The sequence below is a fragment of the Thunnus maccoyii genome, chromosome 6 (assembly GCF_910596095.1).
Source record: "Thunnus maccoyii chromosome 6, fThuMac1.1, whole genome shotgun sequence".
NCBI lineage: Eukaryota > Metazoa > Chordata > Actinopteri > Scombriformes > Scombridae > Thunnus > Thunnus maccoyii.
This window is the reverse complement of record NC_056538.1, coordinates 16,407,606-16,422,737: the sequence shown is the minus strand read 5'-3', so window position 1 is coordinate 16,422,737 and position 15,132 is coordinate 16,407,606. Positions and strand designations below refer to the sequence as shown.

Genomic DNA, 15,132 nt, shown 5'->3' with positions numbered 1-15,132 from the left:
TCGTGGAATCCTGTGACCTCCCATTGGTACGTGTATGTGTGTGTGGACAATATGAGTGTGTTAATCCTTCAGCATGAACAAGTGTGTCACTTTGAATGTTTGAGTTGTTTGGTGGATGGTAAAGTTGACGTTTCTGCCTAGCTGGAAAGCTGTGAATACTTAACTACCCTAAAGTAGCCTTGACAGAATATGCATCCTTCAGGGCAGTACTCAACAATGGAATGATTCTGGGACTGGACTGTAGAGTTTTGAAAGCCAGTATTTGGTATGCAAACATTTGAGCACCACTAGGATTTGTTATGCAAAAGATCTCTCACTCTCTCAGTGTTCACGACAGTTTGTGAAGGTCAGTAGCACAACATATTCAGCTACTGAAAAAACTGCTGTCAATTTGTGTTTTCAATAAAAGCATACAGCCCACCACCCTTATCCCATCAAATGGAGTGATTTCTGTGTGTGAAATTTAAAGCCAAAAACATGAACAGTGATCATTTTTGCCTCACATGGTTTACCAATGATTTTACAATAATCTCAACAATGAAAATAATACTTAAATGATGAAAAAATGCTGAATCTATTGGAAGATTTTGTTGGCATTTTTTTTATTTATTAGAGCACATCTGTCAGATATGTGCATGTAGCACTGAAAGTGATTTAAACTTCTGGTGGTTCAGGACAGCGGAATAATCGTTAATTGGCACTGAGAGTCTGAGATGCAAATGAGGATATTTATAACCATGTTAAAAATTAAACACGATAGCAACCGAAACTGGCTGACATTTACTGATACATGGACTTGTAAAAGTCAATTGTGTTGCAACTCATGGGAGCGTGTGTGTGTGTGTGTGTGTGTGTGTGTGTGTGTGTAGTGTGTGCCTGAGAGAGAGAGAGAGAGAAGCTCCAGAAAGAGAGGCTATAATTGGATGCTGCAGATTTTCCACTCAGCATTGGTTGATATATAACATTCATATAAACTCCCTCTCTCTCCCTCCTTTTTGCGATACACCAGCTTTACCTGCATCTCATCAGCTGCCAAGAAGTAGAACTATTTGATGCATGGTGCACCTCCAAGACATAGATGCAAACAAATGAAAAATAAAAATAACAAATGGGGTACTGTGGCATTATTCAGCAGGTTACAAAATGATACTGCAGAACAGACAATACTTTCAACAATTTACATATAAATGGCTGCAGCTATTTTCCCCCCAACACTAACTGTAAAACATATTTTTAGGATTCATTTTTTTAAGCCTGTAACAAAATTTTGTGGTGTACTTCCCTGTAGCAGCCCAGTATACAGAGTAGCATAGCAATAGAAAGTTTACAGTAGTAGTCTGTGTTATTACAGAACATTATGTAGGTTTATTGAACAACTGAGTTAAGGTACATGTTGTGTTACTTGATTACGGCACCAATAGAAAATAAGATGCATTTTAATGCAGTATGACATGAAAGAACTTACTGTAAGCTGAGTCCCAAATATTAAACTGTCCTAGCAGTTAGTATAAAAAGAAAATCAACATACTTACTTACCCACTTACTCTCCATGAATATGTGTCAGGATTCCATCCTTGGTCCTATTTGTGTTTCTCTTGCCCTTTCTGCCCCTGTCTCCAGCCCCACACTCTCTTCTCTTGGCTTTGCCATTCTTCACCTGTCGGCCAGATGCTTCCAGATTTTCCTGTCTGGTTCCCACACCCACCTGCTCACCTGCTGCTCATTACCCCATCAGTCTCAGTACTATATATACCAGTCCTCTGTCATTCATCCCCTGCCATTTTTTCAATGTTGCTTGGTGTACACTTGCATTTCAGCATACATTTTAAAATATTATTTGACAAACCCCAAGTTGCTGTAATTTAAACACCTTAATTAATTAAAGAATAAAATTTAACTTTAACTTAATTGTACATGGGTTTGATCCATTGTTAATATTTTGCTATATATTCATTCATGCACTTATGTAGGAGTGATGGATCTTCAAATGGTGTTTAGGTTTTAAACTACTGCACTGACCATCAGACAAATGTAATATTTAAAGATCCCCTCTAGACATGTTGTAAGATATATAAAAAATAATCTGATTGGTATAATATGTGTCTGATATGGTTTTTCCACAAAACAAGTCTAATTACTCCATATGAGCCCCTTAAAATTACATCTCCCCCTTCTCCCTCATTGAAAAATCCAGAATCAATGAATATGTGAAAAATGTTCATTTCAAAGTGGATGCAAGATGTCTCCCACTTCATCATGTTTCCACATCACACTTGTGTAGGTTGCATACTGGACCATGATTAGCATCCAAATTTGTTGTGATGTCACAAATCATGCTTGTAGACCCGCCCCTTAAACTCAGATTTTCAATTAGCACAGAGAAACTTTCCCCCCTCAGCAGAACAACGTGAAAACAGCTTTCTAGTGTCAAACTCTGCACAGGCATCATTCTGCACAGTGAAGTTCAAACATCGAACTGAAGTAAAAATAAGCAAAACAAACTTTTGAGTGGAAGGGGACTAGGGAAACTTGGGGATGATGCATTTTGGCACCCTGATTAATTGGTCAATTGATTTGATGCTTTTTTTGTTGTTGTCTGTTTGTTTTACAATATCTCCCAATGTCTCACCACCACCCACAATTTATTTTACTGTTCCCAGCTATGAGCTAATAGTGCCCATAAATCATCCATATTTATTATGCGTTCTGTCTGTTTTGAGTGTACTTTATCTTGTCTTCCGCTGTGAACGCCCTACATATTCAAAACCTGTTTAGATCATCCCTCAGATAATTTCAGAAATGTATGCAGTGTGTTCCTCTATATCTGTCACTTTTTAACATCTCATAAATACATACAGAACTAGTCTTAATGTTCTTTGTATGTCTTATGATGTCTTACAAGTGACACATAATGTAATGTGTCAATGAAATACCCACCAAATCCATGGCAATGCAGGCATTCACACATCTATTGACTACAAGGACTTTGAGTTAGAGTTATCTCTCTCAGCAGAAACCCATTTCCCTCTGGAGGCAGGAGAGAAAATGGGACTGCTGTTGGATTAAAATCTTGTGCAGGTTAGAGGTTTTAGCTTCAGACTGGCCCTTTGGCTGTTCTATTGGCAGCTTTTACGCCAAAACGCTGATGCAGTTATTTGTATTGGGAGAGAATGAGATAATGGTGAGATTCCAGAGTGTTGAATTTGGCGATTGGAGTCTTTTAGGTGTTAGAAACATAAAGTGCTCGCTAGTTCCCTATTGGTTTATTGGCAGATTCAGAGCTTTGCCCAAATAACAGTGTCAGGAGTAACAGAGTGATGTATAGTATTGAGAGACAAGGTTTTATTTTAAAATGTCAGGCTGAACAAAGCCCTTGAGTTAGTGGGCTTTGGTGGTATTTTGTCGCTGTTAAATGCTCAGTTTATTACAGGAATCTGTTGCAGTGAAAGGTTGGGCTGGATATTTTCTTTGTCTCAGTTGTGTTTCTAGCTTTTTGGGTTTATTTTGTGAGGATGTGGTGAATATTTATTTTGTATTAAATTTTAGATTTGACACTTTTTGACAGTATTTTATGGGAATAGTCTTTGCAGTCTGATTTATTTGTCAAGCAGTAAATTATTATTATTTACTGAGATGTTTGAATACCCCAGCTTTGAAATCATAGTTGCTGTAACTTTAGCCTTCATTCACAGAGCTTTGTTTAAATAATCATCAGTGGCAAGATCAGGTATCATTAAAGATTGAAATGGATGTCAGAGAAAGTGGTGGTTCACATTAAGGTGACTCTTAGTGAGAGTGCATATAGTATCTCCAATGATGTCAATGTTGGTCAGTCTGTTCAATCTCCATGGGTCTAGTCCTTCAACAATGTAGCCATCTAGCACCGTGGCTAATTATTTGTGTTGTTGTTAATCAAGCAACGTTTTTTGCAGGTTTAGTACATGGGAACGCACACACATACTGAACCCCTCCAAAATCACATAAACTTTTCTTCTGTGTATTGAGGTTTGCTTCTTTCACGTTGATATAGATTAAAGTAGGATTGTGAATTGTATTAATATAGCAGCTGTGATAGATCAGATTAATGGGCGACTGTTGCCAACAATCATCCACAACTTCTTGTAAAATGCAGTATAGGCTCTGATGATAAATTAATACCAATGCTGTATAGAAACAGACATAACAGTCCAAGTGCCGTCTCCTCTTGATAATGAAAATTATTTTTTGTCATGTGAACATGGTGATTATGGGAAGCTCTCAGTTTTTCATGGACAGTTGAAGCATTCAACAAAATATTCATACTCAGATATACCTAAGAGAATTCAAGCATTCTAATAACTAAAGTAAACAAAAATATAGCTTAACTACATAGATATATATTGTGAGCTCCCTGTGGAACGAACATATGAATTTCAGTGTCTCCTAAAATGTAAATCCAGCTTAAAAAAGGATATCATCCCCCCTTGGAGGCTCATTTGGGGTGTTGTATATGTGTGCTTGAGGAGTTGTTTTCTCTTGGAAGAACCAGCTTGGACTCCCAGCTCATTAGGAAACTGTCTGCTGATTTAAAGCTAGTGTGTGACTTCCATTGTTAAATAGTAACTTTTAATTTTACTGGTGTTGTAGAGGAAACCCACAGGATGTAACAAAGCATTTAGTCTAACTTATGAGCCTTATTGAGAAGCTATTGCCTGTTATGAATTCTGGTGTAGCCTATTGGTGTAACAAAATGAGAGATGATCTAATTGACCACCATAGAAGGCTGTCCCTCCACTTGCTGTACTCCTACAAATATTGTATTTATTCTGCTCCAACCAAAAGTTAGGTGGTGACACTTGAGTGTGCTTGTGGCCCAAGTTTGCACTTATAAAGTCTTGCCAATCAAATTGGTATTTTATAATAGTTCAGCCTATTAAATTATTTCAATAACATGTCCGGCTCTTCACTATCCAATTATTTACTATTGCCTGGCATTCTCTCTTCTGTGAGTATCTCCCATTGTTACTCAATCTATCATCTTGTTCCCATTAGGTACAAAGTTGCTTGTCTGTATAGATCAATATTTTATTTGCCATTTGTTGTTATATCAGGGGACTGCCAGAGGCATTAGTTTCACTCATTTATTAATTTTTTTAACCAACAACATTGAACTATGCTTTCTTCCTGCCAACCATTCGATGAACAATTTGAGAGTAGCACCAGGTCATCCCCAAGAGGACTACTTACAATGTGACAGCTAATCATTTTAACATGCTCACATTACAGTACTAATGAGGCCAGCAGTGGGAGTTTTGTGCGGGTTTAACAAGGAGGATGGTGGGCTGGCCAGCTGTTATCCATCACATTTCCCATAAATCTATAGTCACTTACCAGGATTAATTAATTTATTTATTTATTTTTCATGAAAGCCCATTTCATGTGGTTTTGCTGGTATGTCTGGATTCAGTGCTTCTTCAACATAGATTCCTATGCCTAAATGAATGATTAAAGCTATTTAACATGTAAAAAGTTTTACCTTGTAAACACATTGGGAAGATGAAATGCATCAGTCAAAGGTTGAACCGAATTGTAAGAATTTGAAGGTTAAACACTTCATCCCACTGGATTTTGACCCACATTAGTTTCAGGATCCACAGAAAAGCAGTGAGAGTGTGACAGATGGCATTTTGTCTGCCTTTGGGTTTACTGGCCATCACTGTGCCATACTTTTTTTTCTTAAATGGGAACAAGATAAAAAATGATAATAATAAATAACATGGGCTGTAGAAAGTAGCCGTATGTCATGGCCATCCCAAGTTAAGGTGAATGAGAGGCTTTAATATGCTGCTGATTTGACCATCAACAGAGATGCAACTGATTATTTAAAAAAAATTAAGCTCTGTAGCCTTATTTAGAAAAAGACATCACACGAATTAACACACACACACACACACACACACACACACACACACACACACATACACACACAACAACAACAACTTTCTACATGAAGTGTTCTGTAATATAAAAAGCACAAATGTTATTCACTCCCCACATTTCTTCCAGTTAAACACATCTTTCTGCCCGAGGCTCAAAATATGGCTGCTAACTGGTGTTGATTAACTTTTAACACACTGAAAATCATCAGATATAAATTTTTGCATGAGATATTCACAAGAATGTCACGTTTTCATGTAAAGACCTGTAACTCAGAATTTAAATCAATTTGAGCTCAACATAGATTATCTGTAGTTATTTTAATAGTATTTTCTTTGGTGACAAAGATGAAACACAGTGTTTAAAATGTCTTTGACTGTTAAACAACAGTGAAATGCAAACTAATATCTTTCTTTCTTGTTATTTCTGTCTTTCTTTTTTGTTTCAGACCCAGTGATCAGGAGGAAAGCCACATGTCTGAAGTCAAGAAAGAAAAAAATGAATAGATGAGAGAGAGAAAAAATCAAAGTAGCAGGGTATCGGTTAGCCAAATCAGTTTCAGTCTTCGTCATCATTGATTTTATCATCTTAACCCTTATTACCATCACTGTCATCATCATAATCACTACTGTCATCGCTGAATAAGTCTACAGGTACAGAGTCAGAGCATTTTAATGTTAAGACAGATGTTGTATGAGTGTATATGACTGCGCCACCTGCATTGTTAACATCTCGGTTGTAGTCATCCGGGCACTCTTTACATCTTCATTATCATGTTTTCATTAGAGTGTGTTTACGTGCGCATAGCATGTCTGATAACAGGTCACATCTCACTTAATGTTCTATTTCAAAATAGTTACATCTTAATATCCGTCTGACAGATACCCCTTTATATGAATCATCAGAATATTCCAGGTGCTCCTTACTAGCATCTCTTTCATCACGCTTTCACTAGAGCATCATGAAGGTTATTATAAACGGGGGAATGTGGTTCACCGGTGCCATCTCAGATGTGTTCTACCCAAATGCGTGTGTGTGTGCACATAATTGCTCTCACGTCATCCCTGCTGTCACGACTGATATCATCATCATTATCATTATCATCTTCACTGCTCCAGTTCCCTGCAGAGATGTGACAGAGATGTGAGTTGGTCGAAAAGCAAATAGACGGAGAACCTGAAACCTTTTGACTTATCCTGGAAAAAATCCCCCCTCCCCACCCCCCCACTCCTAAAAAAAAGAAACATGAACGCTTAGTCTCTCACTTCCCCTTCTGTGTTCCCCTCACTTTTTTTCTTTTGGGCTTTATCTTTTGTATGTGTACATAAAGCAATTTCAAATCTTATAGTTTTGTACATGTAATTTTTATGGTGTGTGGATATTTTCTAATAAAATGAAACAAAAATGGACGACCCTCTTCTAGACTTGTTTTATCTCCATCTTTAATTACACTGTAGTTTGCCTTGTCAGAAAACATATAATTAACCTGTTTAAAAACACCGTGTATAATTTTCAAGATGTAACCAGTTGACAATATTCAGTGAGGGTTAACATTGTACACTATAATTGCAAAGGGAATGTGAGTAATTTAATGGTTTTCTATCACATAGCAGAATGCGACTGAATTTCAACTTTGAAATGTGTTAATTAGGATTTATGCTGTGGATGGGCATAAATACAAACACATGATAAATATAGAAATAATAACTGTGCCAACAGCAAGGATTTCATAGAAAATGACATGTGACTCCTATATGCTCTATTTCTTTCTATTCTAACATATAATGCAGTCTTTACTGTTATACTGTTATATATCATGCCAGACTTCCACAACACTACATGTTTATTACAAGAATGGTAATTACTGTCATAGAGATGTTTCTATTTTAAAGCTGCCATAATATATACATTTTTATATATATTTACAATGGATCAAATGACAGTGTGTAATGTGAAAGGGGTCACTTGCGGTGATGAATCCACAGAGTATTATCATCTGACTCTGCAGTTCCCCTCAGCTCTTTTACAACATAACTTTCTTTCAGCTCATTGTTTTGGTTTTACAGCCTGTGACTTTACTGTTTTCATTAACTCTAGTCGCTCTCATTAGTGCTGTTTTCGGTAGCAGCAGGCAGCTGTTTTCTAAAACTCACTGCACAGACAAAGTCAGCAGCTATCTGGTGTACATAGTGGAACATTTAGCAGCTGAAGAGGCAGATACTTCCCTCAGGAATTGATGGAGACCAGATGAGAGGTATAAGGAGAGTGAATGTGGAGTTAAACTGACCCCAGAAACTTGACTCAGAATAATCAGCTGGATGTGTAAATAAGCAATTATTTGCTAAGAATTTCACCATATCAACTTGTTTAACTTGCTTCTTCGTCATTGCACGTGTAATTTTACAGGCCCTCATAAGTAAGGTTCATTGTGCTGTTGGCATCAGTGTTCATAGACCAAAATGACTTTGCATGTAAATGGATTAAATGATCAGCCTTTAACCAGGTCTTTCTGATGACAAATGCTTTTCTAGTGCTTTCCTTTGCTGAGACATCAATGTGAAGCCCTCCTGCATGATTGGATGAATGAATTGTTCACTGGGCCGTTATTGGTCTTTGATTATGACTTTCAAACTGGAAAATCTGCGCAGCTGCCCCAGAAACACAGTCAAAGGTGTCCTTAAATATTCTCTAAAATTGTTTTTTTTTATATATATTTTTAGGATAATCCATCATATATTACCTTTTTAGGGGAGGTGATAGCTTGCAAAATGTGAGGTTTTGTGTTTTCCTCTTGTTTATTCCTCCCAACTGTTAATGGTTCCTGTGAACATAACCTAAATCTGTCTGCTTCCTCCCCTTCCCTCTGCTCCTATTATCTCCTCCTATCACTTCTCCTCCCCTCCTCTATTCTCCTCAGCCCCCTATCCTTTTCTCCCTCATTCTCTCCTCTCCTAACCTAACCTCCAATCCCTTCATCTTTCCATCTCTCTCCGGCTGCTCTGTATTTCCTCTCAACTTTAATACCCAATCTGCTCTACACAACTCCATCCTGCTCCCCAGATCTACTCCATTCCTTAGTTCTCTGCTCTTCAGTACTTGGCAGACAGCCAACACGCCCGATCAGCTCCCCACCATTTCTGTCTCGTCTTTCTCCTTTACTCTCATCACCACCTGTTAACTCTATTTCCTCTACTTTCCTTTTTTTTTTCTTCATACGTATCCATGAAGCAGAAAGAATTAGAATGAATGGGGTATAATAAAAGGGTAAGTAAAATATATCTCTCCTAACAGAAGCAGAAAAAGGGAACGACTATTCTAGCATCATCGCAGCACCATCAAAGACAAAAAGAAATGGAAAGAGGATGAGGGAGGATGAGCACACAGTCATCCCATGAGCTATCAGCAGCTGTAGAATATGTGGCACCTGGGGTCTCATTTGAGAAAAATCCTAATATTAAAATTTGATTCATGTTTCACTCATGGAGCTCTGTAGCAACGAGTGAATATGATTATAACGGGAAATAAACACAGCAGATTAGAAAACAAAGTCAACAACATCCTGATGAGTCATAATTATCATTATGAATTAATTATTAAATGGTCACTTTTGCATATGTGCATGCTTAAAACTTTTCCTCAAATAAGTATGAATAAAACAAGAGGCATTCAATAATGTGTATTAAACATAATCAGGTACTAAATTCATTAATTAAGCCAAATATTTATCAAGACACGTTGTAATGTATTAATACAAACTTCATATTACAGCATTGAAAAGTTATGTTAGTTTCAGGAAAAATGATTCTTTGTTTATTAATATGTAAATGTATCAGCAAGGTGCTCCAAATTTAATCAGACCATCTTCTCTACAGGGGCAACTCTTCATGCATGTACTGGATTCCTGTCTCTTCTCAAGTTAGTGTTCACAAAAAAATGTGTCTACACACACATAGAGAGACAGATGTCAGCATGATGTTATTAAAGAATAAAAAAGAAATACAAAGAGCGCAAGAACTTTTGTCACAGTGTCCTTGGCTCTGCTTAGTTTGAATTATCAGCATGGTTGGAATGAATATTTCTCTCTGCTGCTTGTTAAATCTGAACCTTGAGAGGCAGAACAAAACTATTAATTGTAATTGGTTAGGAGATTAACTGCAAGGCTGTGGAGCTCATGCCTGATTGGACAGATTGAAAGGCTAACTTTATTATTTTTTAAGAAACTCATAGCCTTGAGTGAGAAGCCTTGAAAACTCTCTTGTCTCGCACACTCAAACACACACAACACCCAGTCGCATCAGCACATACAGGATCACACATACAAACACGCAGAGCACTGCATGTATATGCACAAATTCACAGAGAAAGAAGTCCACAGAGGCACATTTGCATGTGAGCACAAATGTTTGTATAATCGTCTTCCACCAAGAGGTCTGAAAAAAAGAAGTTTTGAATGCTGCTGAAGTTTCTCCTCAAAGGTGGGTTGAAGTGACTGACTTCCTCCACACTTGAACGGCTTTTTCAGTATTTGCTAACTTGTCTAACTGCTTCTTGGGTGACTGAATGTTTTATTTCTAAACTGTGTCTCTAAAAAGAAATCTTTTTTTCAGACTTCAATTACTTGCCTGTGTCAAACTTGGTTACTGGTTGTTTTCTGTTTCTTTTTGAAATATTCTCTTCCCTCTTGGTATGTAGTCTCAGTGGACAGACACAGGAAAAACTGGAAAAGAGAGCACTGACAGACATGAGGCCAACATTGTAAGATAGACTGAAACACAGGACATCAAGCTGAATCTCATTTACAAGTGTTTAACGCTCCCCCATCATTCAAACACTCAGGGGAGTCCAGTGCTACACCAGGGTGTGTTATGCCTCTGAGGACTACGTTCTCTGATGCCATCTACTCAGATGGAGACCGGTCAACATGATTGGGATTTGTTGCATTTCCTTGCAATTTTAAGGTGTAAAATGGCTTTGACAATGGCAAATGTATGAGGCAAAAATATATAAAAATGTGAAAGTATGATTTTACCCAAATTCTTGACATTTAAGGCCTCATACCTGCTCTTTTGATATTTGGGAGTGGTCAGGTACCTACTTGTATGGCATAAACATGAGCTCAATTGAGCTTAGACTGAGTTTGTTGGTTTTAATTTCCACATAAGGAATAAATAGATAGGATCAACCAACTAGCATTACAGTTACAAACAGATGATAATTAATGCACATTTAGCGATGAAGATGACTCATACAATTAGATCTATTGTACATAAAAGAGACATAACATGTCCATTAGTTTAAGTCTAAGCTTATTGACTAACACTAACATACTATAAAAGAAAACATCAGACTTTGTCAGGGATAGAACAATTTGACTTATTTCTATTATTGCCTTTGGTGTTTTCACAGTCCGTCAACCATTTAACAAGATGGAGGCTGGCATTCATTGTCTAACAAAATGAACACTAAATGTAGATAACTGAAATCAAGAATTTTAAAGGTGCTGTGTGCAGGATTTAGTGGCATCTAATTATATTTCTGCAATATCAGATGTGCAATTTTATATTTGTCAGTGTTTGGATATGAATGATAATATTCAGGCTTCAGACAGAATGTTATTTACAATGAGCTCATAGATGCAGCTTATTAACCCCAACAACTGGACTGGTACAGTATTCACCAGTAGGCCATAGTGAACAGTGGGATATTATCTGAATATTGCTTTGACGCAGTATTAGGAGAAGCATGCAAGTGTGTGTGTATATGTTGGCATTTTTCTGATGTGGGACACACTTACTTACTACCTGGCACCATGTGAAAGCACATATATGTACTCAAGCCCACAAGTGTGGTTATTTGGATGGAATCAGCGTCTTTAAGATGTAGATCCTGTAAAATGGCCACTAGATGATGGTTTTGAAAAGAATTCAAATGTATTAAAGAGACTGAGAACCCCCAATTTGGCTCTCAACACATGCAATTTGATCCCCACAAGAAGGGACAATTAGGGTCTTAATTACAAATTTTACTTTGTATAGTTCAGAAAAGTTATTATCTCATTAAGAAAGGCTTAAAGTGGCAGATGTTAGGGACCTTGTTTGCTTGATTGACAGCCTGTCACGCCTCAGCTCTTTCCAGGCTCTGTCCTTTTGTCCACATTTGATTGTCCCAAAAAACAGATAAAATGGCAACAAGTAGTAAGTACCATGATATTTTTAACAGACTATGACGACACTCCTCTATAGTGTTTCCATAGTAACAGAACAGTAGATGAGATGGTGAGGGGTTGACATTGTTCCATTTCTGTTTTTACACCACTTCACTCCCCCTCTTTGCCCCTCCATGGCAGTGTCCCTCTACATGACGCATATCACACATCACACAGAGGCTGACTTTCAACGAGGAATGAAGTTAATACTCAGCTATAAAGAGATTCGGCTAACTGAGCCACCAGGTGTCTTCGTGTTTCATAATGAGTTGGACTCACAAAGGGAAGGAATGACTCACTGAATGAAATAATGTCTTTCCAAATACCTGCCTACATTTCACCTGGCTGAGTCTGGTCGTTTATTCTCTGAACGTGGAACTGAGTGTTGAGGCACTTATCCTCAAACACTTCCTAACCACCCTAATTTGTATGTCGCTTTTGACAAAAGGTAAATGTAAATGAATTAACGCTAAATTTGTGGTTTCATTCCTGCTTAAGACGTTGTGAATGAAGGACTAAACAAAGGGCTGTTTAATTCTCTCCCTGACTGCTAAACTATATAATGACTACAGTTGAAACATGAAAGAAGCCTCGATGCTTGCTGCACTGCTGCTCCACCCACAACAGGAAATATTTGTAAAACCCCCCATCATATTTGCAACTGAATGGACTTTTAAGAGACGACCCACTTGCTAAGGGAGCGGGGGTGATGAAGGCAATTGTTTGCAATCAGCAGATCTCAGTATTTATAATAAGGGCACCTCATGGTGTTTTTCGTTTAATCTTCTGCAGACAACCATCAGATGTGTTTTAATGAGGACAGCTCACAGTGAGAGATAACCCGAAAAAACTCTGCTCTCCCCTGGTTTTATCTTAGGTTGGATGCACGCCACAAAATCTCATCAAGTTTAGTTCAACTAATTAAACCCAAAGTTACCGTCCTCTCCCAGCCCAAATTTTCCAGATGAGGGAACTGCTGCGAGAAAGCCACAAAGGAAAAACATTATGGTGGTTGGATTTTGAAAAATATTTTCTGCATTTGTATGTGTGGAACTTCTTAACTGGGTCTAAAGCTTGTCAAAGCATGTAGTGTTTGTCCACACTTGGCAGGAGGTAGCAGGTGGCTGCAGTAATCTGAATCTGCATCTGAAAGAACAGCATGGAAACCTGTCCAGCTAGTGCAGCATGCTGATCTGTGTCACATCATTATGTATACCTACCCTGTTGTGTTGGGATTTGACAAATCACACCTGATATGTCAGCTGCACAAAATGACTTCATATAAAGCAACCTCCATCATTAATATGGAATGTGCATCATATTTGGATGGTGTGTGTATCTGTGTGAGAAGAGGAGAAATAAAAGAAATTTATTTATATTTTGCAGCTCTTTGCCATTTTTTGGTGTATTAAAGATGGATTATGGCAGTGGTTTTAAGTGGGGATTTCTTCTGGGTGTGCCAGTTTTCTCCCACAGCAGACAGAGTGAACTGAAGGATTCAAAATTTCACATTGTCGGAAATATGTTTTACTGTATGTTTGCCCTGAGACAGACTCCAGGGGTGTTTTATTGCACAATGCACGCTGGGGTAGGTTTGAAACCCACGACTCCACCGCCTCACAAGCATGGAAGGAAAACAGTAAAAAAAAAACAACTGACAAATATGAGTTATTCTCAAATCATTTTGTGCCTATTTTGCTCCTGTTAAAATATCTGCATTGCGTCCTCAGCACGTTTTTCAGTCAATTTAATCTTGTTTTAACAAATCTGCTAAAATCTGTGTGTTAATCTGCAACTGAATGCAACAGCAAGGACTGTAATGTACTGTATAAAAATGTAGATTTACTGTGGACAGTATACATTTTTTCATAAAAACCCAAATGACAGTATTGGAACACTTTTCAGTAGAGAAGTTTGGTTTTTAGCAATGCTGGCAGTGTGCCTCTAGTCTCCCTCTGTCAGTCCACCACCCTGGACTGAAATATCTCAACAATTAGTTAATGGATTGCCATGAAATTTTAGGTCATACTTGCCATTAATAGGTCATACTTTTAATGTGTCATACTTTTAATGTGTCCAATACCTGCTTATGATCAAATACCTGCAAAATGACATTCCCATCATTCTCGGCTACTTTGTGTTTAGCGCTAATTAGCTACTGTTAGCATGCTTACATATTGCAAACTAAGATGGTAAGTACAGCATCATTGAGTTGCTAGCATGGCTGCAGACTCTTGTTATGATCTGAAGAAAGTTGCATTCTCCAGTTTTATCTCCATATTAATTCATTAATAATTAATTTTATAACTGCCCAAGATTGGAGCAAGCAGGGTAATATCTGTTGCCACCAAACTAACCCAAATACCACATTCAAGCCTCCCAATAGTGAAGTTTCTACATAAGGCTGTATAACCAAAGAAATAACTGTTTTTAGAACTATTTTTTAGAAAGAAGAAAAAAAATGTCTCATATAAAAATGACTCAGAGGCTGCCATTGTTTCAGTGGCTTTTAATGTGTACAAAGAGTGTTCTTTGCCTTCTGTCAATAGTCAACCAAGTGTTTTTAACTTAATCTACACAGGAGATGGAAAGGAAGTTACAAAGGAAAAGATGCTGATGTTTAGTTTTGGCCATATAGTTTTTGACAGTAAGAGGCCAGCTTCCATTTATTGTTAATGAAGAGTAGAAGAAGGGCAAAAAGAGGCCAGAGCTTTGAAAATTATTTGATGTCCAACGCAATCCTCTGCAAGTTTTTCAGGGGAGAGTGAAAATGCAGCAACAAACGTTAGCTCTTTCATCTATTTGGGGATTTTAAATGTGAATGTTATTTCAGTTTAGCTTCAAAATACCTCATGAATATGCATTAGGTTAAAAGTTCAAATGGTTGATTATTGTTGTTTCTCAGATTGCTATGTACTCTTTCTACATTGCTATCTGTGTTTGAAATATCTTTTAGATGAGTGAGTAGTGCCAACATTTAACTTACTGTATATGAAAGACATGAGAGTAGG

The 15,132-nt window shown here is 37.5% G+C and overlaps 1 protein-coding gene across 1 annotated transcript in view; it reads left to right on the top strand.

The window, feature by feature from the left end:
- zgc:172282 (leucine-rich repeat and fibronectin type III domain-containing protein 1-like protein) overlaps nucleotides 1-7,212 on the top strand; it is an 81,249-nt gene extending 74,037 nt beyond the window's left edge. The window contains exon 9 of the mRNA XM_042414439.1: nucleotides 6,365-7,212. The gene's annotated coding sequence lies outside the window, so the exon portion shown is untranslated. The remainder of the gene's footprint in view (nucleotides 1-6,364) is intronic.
- The last annotated feature ends 7,920 nt before the right edge of the window (nucleotides 7,213-15,132 follow it).